We start from the raw sequence: 10,736 nt of genomic DNA, 5'->3' as shown, positions 1-10,736 counted from the left end.
CGGTCAACGTTATTGGAGGATAGTTGTGTGCGACGGTCTGTTAGTACACCACCTGCGGCACTAAAGACGTGTTCCAATAATACACTGGCAGCAGGGCAAGCCAGCACCTCCAATGCATACTGGCTAAGCTCTGGCCATGTATCCAGCTTAGAGACCCAAAACTTGAAGGGGGAAGAGCCGTCTGGGAGTACACTGACAGGGCAAGACATGTAGTCTGTCACCATCTGACGGAAACGTTGCCTCCTGCTGACTGTAGCCGTCTGTGATGGTGTAGACATTTGTGGCGAACACACAAAACTTTGCCACATTTGGGCCATACTGGTCTTGCCTTGTGCTGAGGCACTGCCTCTGATCTCTCTTTGTGCAGAGCTTCCTCCACTGCCTCGACGCACAGAGCTGCTTTGTAAAGCACTAGCAGCACTGCTGTCGGGTGGAATGGAGAACATGATGGACTGTACCAGTTTGTCTTGGTGCTCCTGCATTTTACGCTCCCGGTTCAATGGTGGTATGAGGCTTTGTAAGTTGTCTCGGTAGCGAGGATCTAGGAGGGTGTACAACCAATAATCAGCCGTGTTGAGAATGTGGGCGATGCGGCGGTCGTTTCTCAGGCACTGCAGCATGAAATCAACCATGTGCTGCAGACTCCCAACTGCCAAAGAAACGCTGTCCCCTGCTTGAGGCGTCATCTCTGCCTGCTCTCCATCACCCCACCCTCGCTGTACATACTGACTAGAGCATTGTGTACCTCCCTCCTCTGGAGAGATGTCTTCCTTCTCCATTGACTCCTCCTCATCCCCTTCACAAAGTGTCCCTTGCCTAGGCCTTTGTGAGGAACCACGTAGCGCAGACTGTCCAGAAGCAGATGGCATTTGTGACTCCTCATCCTCCACCTCTTCCAAAACCTCCTTCCTTAGTGCTTGCAGTGTTTTTTGAAGCAAGCAGAAAAGGGGAACAGTCATGCTGACTAGTGCATCATCTGCACACGCCATCCACGTGGAATCATCGAAGGCACGCAAAATGAGGCAGATGTCCTTCATAGAAGCCCACTCAGTGGTGCTGAAGTGTGACTGGCACACAGTGCGACTTGTTTGCGCGTGATGCAGCTGGTACTCCATTACTGCTGCCTGCTGCTCACACAACCGCTCCAACATATGTAACGTTGAATTCCACCTGGTGGGTAGGTCACATATGATGCGATGTTCCGGAAGGCGCAATTGGCGCTGCAGAGCTGCAAGGTGCGATCTTGCCGTGCTGGAACACCGCAAGTTAGCGCCTCTATGCGGACCTTGTGCAGCAGTGCATCAAGATCCGGATAGTCCCTCAGAAAGCTCTGCATGACCAAGTTCAGCACATGTGCCAGACATGGGATGTGAGTGAGGTTGCCTAGGCCTAGAGCAGCCACCAGATTTCCGCCATTGTCATACACTTCCAAGCCTGGCTGGAGATTCGCTGGCAGAAACTAAATGTCGCTCTCCTGCTTGATGGCATTCCAGAGCTCTTGCGCTGTGTGGCTTTGATTCCCCAAAAGAAATTAATTTCAGTACGGTCTGTTGACGTTTGGCCACGACTGTGCTCATATCAGTCGTAACAGGCTCCTGCAGCGCTGATTCTGAGGAACTTGAGTTGGAGGAGGAGTCAATGTGTACAGACTGGATTCCTGCAATCCGTGGAGTTGGCAGAACACGTACAGCGCCACTCTCCAGATCTGTACCCCGCTTCACAACAATGAACCAATCGGCAGTGAGGGAAAGGTATCATCCCTGTCCATGGTTACTAGTCCACGCATCGGTGGTCAGGTGGACCTTGCTCCTGACGGCGTTTAGTAGTGCATGTTTTATTTTTCCCTCCACATGCTTTTGCAGGGCAGGGACGGCTTGCCTGCTGAAATAAAAGCGGCTGGGCAAGTTGTATTGTGGGACTGCCAATGCCATGAAGTTCCGGAAGGTGTCAGTCTCCACCAGCCTGAATGAGAGCATTTCAAGGGCCAGTAGTTTGGCAATGCCAGCATTCAGAGCCTGTCCTCGGGGATGGTTTGCCGAGTATGGCCGCCTTTTATCCCATGCCTGTGCTACCGATGGCTGTATTGTGGCCTGGGAGTGTGAGGATGACTGGGAACGTGGTGCTGTGGGTGGAATGTCACTGGGTCTCTGGACAACAGTGCCAGAGGTTCTTCCTTGGCGATCCCGTGAGGAAGCCGAACCAGCTGTGTGTGAGCTGGAGGAAGAGGCCCTAACACGAGCTGAAGAGGTGGTAGGTGGTGCTGTACGTTGGCCTACGTCTTCAGTGTGTCTGTGTAACTCCAGCTCGTGCTTGAGCCGCACATGTTTCCACATATTTGTGGTATTGAGGTTGCTCACATTTTTCCCTCGTTTCACTTTCTGATGATACCGCTTGCATTTGACAAAGCAAATGTCATCTGCAACTGTGTCAAAAAAGGACCACGCACTGCAAGTCTTGGGAGCGCCCGTTTTGGCTTTTGGAAGAGGAATGATCCTAACGGGTGCCGAAGTGGAGGCTACAGGCAACCAAGTCTGCCCCCTCCCTCTCACTCCTGTTTTGGCCATTCGGGGAATCTCTTCCTCAGAGCTGCTCCCACCACCTTCCTGTTCCTCACGCCATGATGGGTCAAGGACCTCATCATCTACACTCCCCTCTTCAAACACCTGCTTCTCCTGGGTCGTCTCGCCAGCACCGTACGCACCAGAAAGTGGCACCTGAGTCTCGTCATCATCTGATGCTTACTGAGGTGTGCTGACCATAGGCACTGGCCCACCCGCCTCTTCAGATTCAGAGGGACAAGGCAGTTGCGCATCACTGCATACTCCCTCTTCTTCACATTCTGGAATGCTGCTTGGCTGGCCCCCTCTTTCCAAGCCAACAGATTCAGAGAACAGAAGTAGAGACTGTGATGGCTCCTGTCCAGGGCTCTCTGACTGCCTGGGCACTTTGGCAGGTGGTGAAGAGACAGATGGTTGCTCTTCAGTGCTTTGGCCCTGAGAGGACGTGGAAGTCATTGAAGTCGATGCTTTAGCTGCCATCCATCTGACAACGGCTTCAATTTGTTCCTCCAGCAGCAGTGGGGTACGGTGAGATCCTACAAAGCTGCGCATGAAGGACTGTTGCCTGCTAAAACTGGGGGATGCTGACTCATTGATGCCCGCAGCAGGCACAGAATCCCCACGTCCTCTCCCTGCAGAATCCCCACGTCCTCTCCCTGCAGAATCCCCACATCCTCTCCCTGCTGAAACTCCACGCCCACGTGCCTTACTCCCTGCCTTCTTCATCTTGGTAGACTGATAAAGATAGGCAGAAAAGTACAAAGGGGGGCTTAGTGTGCTTATTCCTGAACAGCTGCTAACAGGTATAAGAAACATTAATTTTGTAAAGTGTGTGTACTACACTTTAATATGAGCTAATGTGGCCTACACAACTGTCAAATGAAGTGTTTGGTGAACTTTATTTTGTTTTTGTTTTTTCAAAAAAACAAAAAGGATGTGACCAAAGATTTGAAAGCGATAGTATCACAAACTTTTTGGAGCTATTACAATGCAGGAAGGTAACCTACAATGCAAAAGATGAGGCTCCAAAAAATAGGGTAATACTAATCTGGCTGCGGCTGAAGGGCACAAGCCAGAAAAAAGGCTCCTCTATCTACTCCTATATAGTGTTTGAAACCAACCAATGTAGATGGATATGGATTGATGCACACTAATAGGAGAATGAAAAATGAGCTGCAATAAAAGAAAACTATGTGTGAGGCAGTGACGCACGCTGAGCGGCCTATAACCAGACGTAGCTGCAGGACACACAACAACATGAGCTGCACTCACAAACAGAGACCTCTCAGACAGCTGTGAACAGTGCAGAAAACTAGGCATTAGCACTGAAAGGCTGCAGAGAGGCTCCGCTGTCTACTCCTATAGTATTTGCAACCAACCAACGTATATGGATACGAATGGATGCACACTAATAGGAGAGTGAAAAATGAGCAGCAAAAAAAGAAAAATATGTGTGAGGCAGTGACAAACGCTAAGCGGCCTACAACCAGACATAGCTGCAGAACACACTACACAGCATGAGCTGCACTCACACAGACCTTGCAGACAGCTGTGAACACTGCTGCAAGGCAAAAGAAAGCTACAGTGGTTGATTATGTAGCCTGGGTAAAGCACAATATGATTTTGAAAATCACTATCTCTAACTGTTCCTCAGAGTCTTGAACAGCAGCCTGTCCCTAACTGAATTCACAGCAGAGTGAACCCGAAATGGCGGCGGCGGCTTTTATAGTGCATCATGACATCATTTCAGCAGCCAATCACAGCCATGAAATTAGTTAACATGCCTACATGCCTAACAGGATGTGACCACACTTCTGAGGATTGTCATTGGCTGAATCAAATCAAAATGGCTCATGGCATTATGGGAACTTCCGATTCCGGTATTCGATATGCTAAAAGTATCGGAACTCAGTATCGGAATTCCGATACAGTGAATATCGGCCGATACCCGATACTTGCGGTATCGGAATGCTCAACACTACTTATAACCTTTTATTCCACAAATTTGCTAAGATTTCAATGATAATAAACTATAGGAACAGAAAGCGCAATAGGGTCTTACCCGAGTTATTGTTAAACGAATAAATGAAAATTCACTCACCCTTTCCAGGAGGGGTTCAGGCATATAAGATCCATAGTCAGCTTGCTGCACGTCCATAGGTCAGCTCCGTGACCGCCAGAACTTCAGATTTTTATGGAATAAATTCATGGACTTCAGTGCACTGCTTGACAAATTCACGAACCCAGGTTATGAGAAAAGATTAACTGTTTTGATATGTCATCCCCTGAGGAAGAAGTGGTATACACTTTGAAACGCGTTGGGAAATAAAACAGTTAATCTTTTCTCATAACCTGGGTTCGTGAATTTGTCAAGCAGCACACTGAAGTCCATGAATTTATTCCATAAAAATCTGAAGATTTCCATGATATCACAGCTAGGACAGTTTGAAATGTTGATGAAAAGTGGCTAGTAAAAAGATTGCTGTATCAGTTACTTGGAAAAATTGTGAAAAAAATAAATTGCAAAACTTATACTGTTAGAAAACTGTTCATCCAGTAGTCGATAAAGATTAGCATTGTGTGGTAAAAGGCTTCATCTGAGAGATAATTTAAGGTTTGTGCAAATCAAAGTGCATGTCCCAGTCCATCAACCACGACAGCGGTCTGTGGCTGCTGGACAAGATCAAGAGAAAAACCTCTTACCTGATGGCACCCACGGTGCTTCTTTTGATTAGCGGCAAGTCGCACATGTAATGTTGCTCCAGAATAGATTATCTAAAGAACAGTAAAAGATAAAGTCAGTCTGGTCCTAGAAACTCGCTCCATCACAGACCACTGTCATGGGGAATAGACTAGTAAACATGCAAATTGAACAACAAAGATAATCGGTCAAAAAGTTATTGAAACATAGACGCAGTCACAAGGATTTGTACCTGCGGAGGAAGACCCTAATGTATTTCTAGTCCATCGGCTTAACCACTCGGCCACGACTACTCAGAATTCAAGCTGTTATGAGTTTCACATACCTTTTCTAATAGCACCATGATCAACCCTCTGGAAGACGTCTCAGAAAATGTAAAGAAAATACAAGGTCTCAGTAAAATGTAAAAATTTGATTTATCCCCTTCACTACTAAGAGTGGTTTGCACTTTAACTTCCGAGCCAATTTTTACAATTCTGACCACGGTCCCTTTATGAGGTAATAACTCTGAAACGCTTGCATGGATCTCGGTGATTCTGACACTGTTTTCTCGTGACATATTGTACTTCATGATGGTGGTAAAATTTCATTCAAAAACTTGTGTTTATTTGAGAAAAAAACAGAAATTTTGCAAAAATTTTGAAAATTTCGCAATTTTACAACTTTGAATTTTTATGCTCTTAAATCACAGAGATATGGCACACAAAAAAATTAGTAAGTAGAATTTCCCACATATTTACTTTACATCAGCACAATTTTGGAACCAAAATTTTTTTTGTTAGGAAGTTATAAGGGTTAAAATTGACCAGCGATTTCTCATTTTTGCAACACCATTTTATTTTTACGGACCACATCACATTTGAAGCCACTTTGAGGGGTTTATATGAAAGAAAATACCCAAAAGTGACACCATTCTAAAAACTGCACCCCTTAAGGTGCTCAAAACCACATTCAAGAAGTTTATTAACCCTTTAGGTGCGTCACAGGAATTTTTTTGAATATTTAAAAAAAATTAACATCTAACTTTTTTCAAAAAAAAAATACTTCAGGTTCAATTTTTTTTTATTTTCCCAAGGGTAACAGGAGAAATTGGACTGCAAAAGTTATTGTGCAATTTGTCCTGAGTACGCTGATACCTGATATGTGGAGGGGAACCACTGTTTCGGTGCATGGCAGAGCTCAGAAGGGAAGGAGAGCCGTTTGACTTTTTCAATGTAAAATTGGCTGGAATTCAGATCGGACGCCATGTCACGTTTGGAGAGCACCTGATGTACTTAAACAGTGGAAACCCCCCACAAGTGACCCCATTTTGGAGACTAAACCCCCCAAGGAAGTTATGTAGATGTGTGGTGAGAACTTTGAACCCCCAAGGGCTTCACAGAAGTTTATAACGTACAGCCGTACAATTAAAAAATCATATTTTTTCCACAAAAATAATCTTTTCACCATCAATTCTTATTTTTCCAAGGGTAACAGGACCCTAAAAGTTATTGTGCAATTTGTCCTGAGTACGCTGATACCCCATACGTAGGTGTAAACGACTATTCGGGTGCATGGCAGAGCTCGGAAGTGAAGCAGCGCCATTTGACGTTTTTGGCTGGAATTGAGATCGGACACCATGTCACGTTTGGAAAGCCCCTGATGTACCAAAACAGCGGAAACCCCCCACAAATGACAACATTTTGGAAACTAGACCCCCCCAAGGAACTTATCTAGATGTGTGGTGAGCACTTTGAACCCCCCAGTGCTTCACAGAAGGTTATAATGCCCAGGTGTGAAAATTAAAAAATCATATTTTTTCCACAAACATGATCATTTAGTCCCCATTTTTTTATTTTCCCAAGGGTACCAGGAGAAATTGGATCCCAAAAGTTGTCCAATTTGTCCTGAGTACGCTGGTACCTCATATGTGGGAGAAAACTACTGTGTGGGCACACGTCGGGGCTCGGAACGGAAGTAGTGATGTTTTGGAATGCAGACATTGATGGAATAGTCTGCGGGTGTCATGTTGCCTTTGGAGAGCCCCTGATGTACCTAAACAGTGGAAACCCCCCACAAATGACAACATTTTGGAAACTAGACCCCCCAAGGAACTTATCTAGATGTGTGGTGAGCACATTGAACCCCCCCCAGTGCTTCACAGAAGTTTATAATGCCCAAGCGTGAAAATAAAAAAATCGTATTTTTTCCACTAACATGATCATTTAGTCCCTAATTTTTTTATGTTCCTAAGGGTACCAGGAGAAATTGGACCCCAAAAGTTGTTGTCCAATTTGTCCTAAGTACACTGATATCTCATATGTGGAAGAAAACTACTGTATGGGCACACGTCGGGGCTCGGAAGGGAAGTAGTGACGTTTTGGAATGCAGACTTTGATGGAATGGTCTGTGGGTGTTATGAGCGCTTGGAGAGCCTCTGATGTGCCTAAACTATTCAAACTCCCCACAAGTGACCCCATTTTGGAAACTAGATCCCCCTCGGAACTTAACTAGATGTGTGGTGAGAACTTTGAACCCCCAAGTGCTTCACAGACGTTTATAGCGCCCGGGCGTGAAAATAAAAAGCTCATATTTTTTTCCACAAAAATGATATTTTTTGCCCCCAATTTTTTATTTTCCTAAGGGCAACAGGAGAAATTGGATCCCAAAAGTTGTTTTGCAATTTGTCCTGAGTAGGCTGATACCCCATATATGGGGGTAAAACATTGTTTGGGCGCATGGCAGAACTTGGAAGGGAAGGAGCGCATTTGACTTTTTCAACGCAGAATTGGCTGGAATTGAGATCAGATGCCATTTTGCATTTGGAGAGCACCTGATGTGCCCAAACAGTGTAAAACCCCCAATTCTAACTCCAACCCTAACCCCAACACACCCCTAACCCTAATCTCAGCCCTAGCCCTAACCCTAGCACTAACCCTAGCCCTAGCCCTAACCCTAGTGGGAAAATAGAAATAAATACATTTTCTTTAATTTTATTATTTTACCCTAACTAAGGGGGTGATAACGGGGGGTTTGATTTACTATTTATGGCGGTTTTTATGTTTGGCAGCTGTCACACGCTAAAAGACGCTTTCTATTGTAAAAATAGTTTTTGCATCAACACATATTGAGAGCTATAATTTTTCCATATTTTGACCCACTGAGTCATGTGAGGAGTTATTTTTTGCGGGACGAGTTGACATTTTTATTGCTATCATTTTCGGGCACGTGACATCTTTTGATCGCTTTTTATTCCGATTTTTGTGACTCAGAATGAGCAAAAATCAGTGTTTCATGAATTTCTTTTGGGGGGTGCGTTTACACCGTTCTGCGTGTGGTAAAATTGATAAAACAATTTTATTTTTCAGGTCAGTACGGTTACAGCGATCCCTCATTTATGTCTTTTTTTTACGTTTTGGCGCTTTTATGCAATGTAAACAGTTTTATATAAAAAATAATTATTTTTGCATCGCTTCATTCTGCGAGCTATAACTTTTTTATTTTTTCGCTGATGATGCTGTATTGTGGCTAATTTTTTGCGGGACAAGATGTCGTTTTCAGCGGTACCATGGATATTTATATGCGTCTGTTTGATCGTGCGTTATTTCACTTTTTGTTCGGCGGGATGATAATAAATCATTATTTTTTGCTTTGTTTTTTATTTTTGTTTTTTAAGGGGTTCGCTAAAGAGGTTAACTAATGGGATAATTTTATATGGCAGTTTCTTGCGGATGCGGCGATAGCAAATATGTGTACTTTTATTGTTTTGGGGGTTTTTTATTTCCAAAAAAATGAATTTATTGGGGAATATTTTTTTTTCTAATTTATTTAGCGATTTTTTTAAAATTATTTTTACACTTTTTTTTCAAACTTTATTAGGTTGTCCCAGGGGGGACATCACTGTCCTGTGACAGATTGCTGTTCTGTCACATCACAGATCACTGTGACAGATCAGCGATCTGTCACAGGCATAGACGCAGACTTCCTCATGCCTGCGCTTTGCAGGCACTGATGAAGCCAGCTCCCTACAGGCCCCCAAAGGTCCCCGTTGCCATCTTAGATCCGGGGACCTGTAGGGAAAGAGACCCCCGCAGCAGCGCTGAACATTGCGCTGCTGTGGGGGGCTCAGGGAAGCACGGAGGGAGCCCCCTCCCTGCCGATGCTTCCCTTTAACCCCCGGTACACCGCGATCGTGTTTGATCGCAGTGTGCAAGGGGTTAACATGTCGGGGGCGTCCGTGACCGCCCCTGACACATTGTGCCGGGAGTCAGCTGTGATAATCAGCTGACACCCGGCCGCAATCAGCGGCGCTCATCACGTGGGCGCCGCTGATCGCTATGAACTAATATTCCATCCATGGGACATTGGGCCCAGGTCACATGAATGGAATATTACGTCCAATGTAGGAAAGGGGTTAAAGTCATCATCATGGGAACCATGCACAGTTCAAGGCTTTTCCCTCTTCATAATGTGGATATGGAGTCAGTCAGCTCCAAAAACATCCTTAAAAATAATCTGAAAATGCTGAGAAGACTGAACATAATAATTTCCAAGTAAAAAAGACTTGATGTTCATTTGATCAGGCTTTGGAGCGTCTAATAACCATCTCAAGTTTCCAAAAATGTCCAGCGGTTAACTGAAATTACCATATCAATCTTCAGATGTGTTTCACTTTGAACAGCTCCATACCTAGAATACAAGTCAATGGTAAGGTTCGAAAGACCCTATAAAGGGTCCTGATTGACTTTTGTGATCTACAAAAAAGCCACAAAACACATTCAAAAGACGCCGAAAAGAATTTTTAGAAAAACACCACCAAAAATGTTTACAAAGCACTTTAGGAAATTCTGGAAAACATGAGAAAAGATGGCTTAGCGGAAAATCAAAAATACTTCCTGAAGCCATTTTGGCTTCAAATCCTTGTCAGATTCACCCACTTGGAAAGAGTGTTATGTGAATATTGACTCAAGTCACAGAGTATGAGATTGCTTGGTATGACATAGACAATATGAGTTTTGTTTCCTGAAGCTAATTTTAGCCAATCCTATTTGATTGATAGGTTTGACGATGGGATTCAAAGTGGTCATTCCATGAATCCTTTCTTTGTCTTTAATTATGTGGATTTTAAACATTGGGCATCGTCAATCTCAGTGCAAGTGGAAAACTCAAAATGTGTGCCCAGGTTCCACTGAGATTTGAACTCAGATCACTGGATCCAAAGTCCAGAGTGCTAACCATTACACCATGGAACCAACCATGCCACAGTCATGGCTGCAGCTTGTTGTGCTGAATAAAGCATATTAAATTATGATCGATGGTGAAAACAGGCTCCAAAGCTGCAGTGCAAAATCTACAATCAGACGCAATGGTAAATTGATATCTTATAACCTTTTATTCAATAAATTTGCCAAGATTTCCACGATATCACAGCTAGGACAGTTTGAAATGTTGATGAAAAGTGGCTAGTAAAAAGATTGCTGTATCTGTTACTTGGAAAA

The 10,736-nt window shown here is 44.3% G+C and overlaps 1 non-coding gene across 1 annotated transcript; it reads right to left on the bottom strand.

Annotated features, from left to right (window-relative positions):
- Positions 1–10,418: 10,418 nt before the first annotated feature.
- Positions 10,419–10,490, bottom strand: TRNAQ-UUG (transfer RNA glutamine (anticodon UUG)). The gene has a single exon. It is a non-coding gene; the product is annotated as a tRNA-Gln (tRNA).
- Between the last annotated feature and the right edge of the window lie 246 nt (positions 10,491–10,736).

Source organism: Dendrobates tinctorius, unplaced genomic scaffold (assembly GCF_039654945.1).
Source record: "Dendrobates tinctorius isolate UK_male_01 unplaced genomic scaffold, ASM3965494v1 ptg000048l, whole genome shotgun sequence".
Taxonomy (NCBI): domain Eukaryota; kingdom Metazoa; phylum Chordata; class Amphibia; order Anura; family Dendrobatidae; genus Dendrobates; species Dendrobates tinctorius.
The sequence above is the reverse complement of the archived record's forward strand: the minus strand, read 5'-3'. Positions and strand labels throughout refer to the sequence as shown.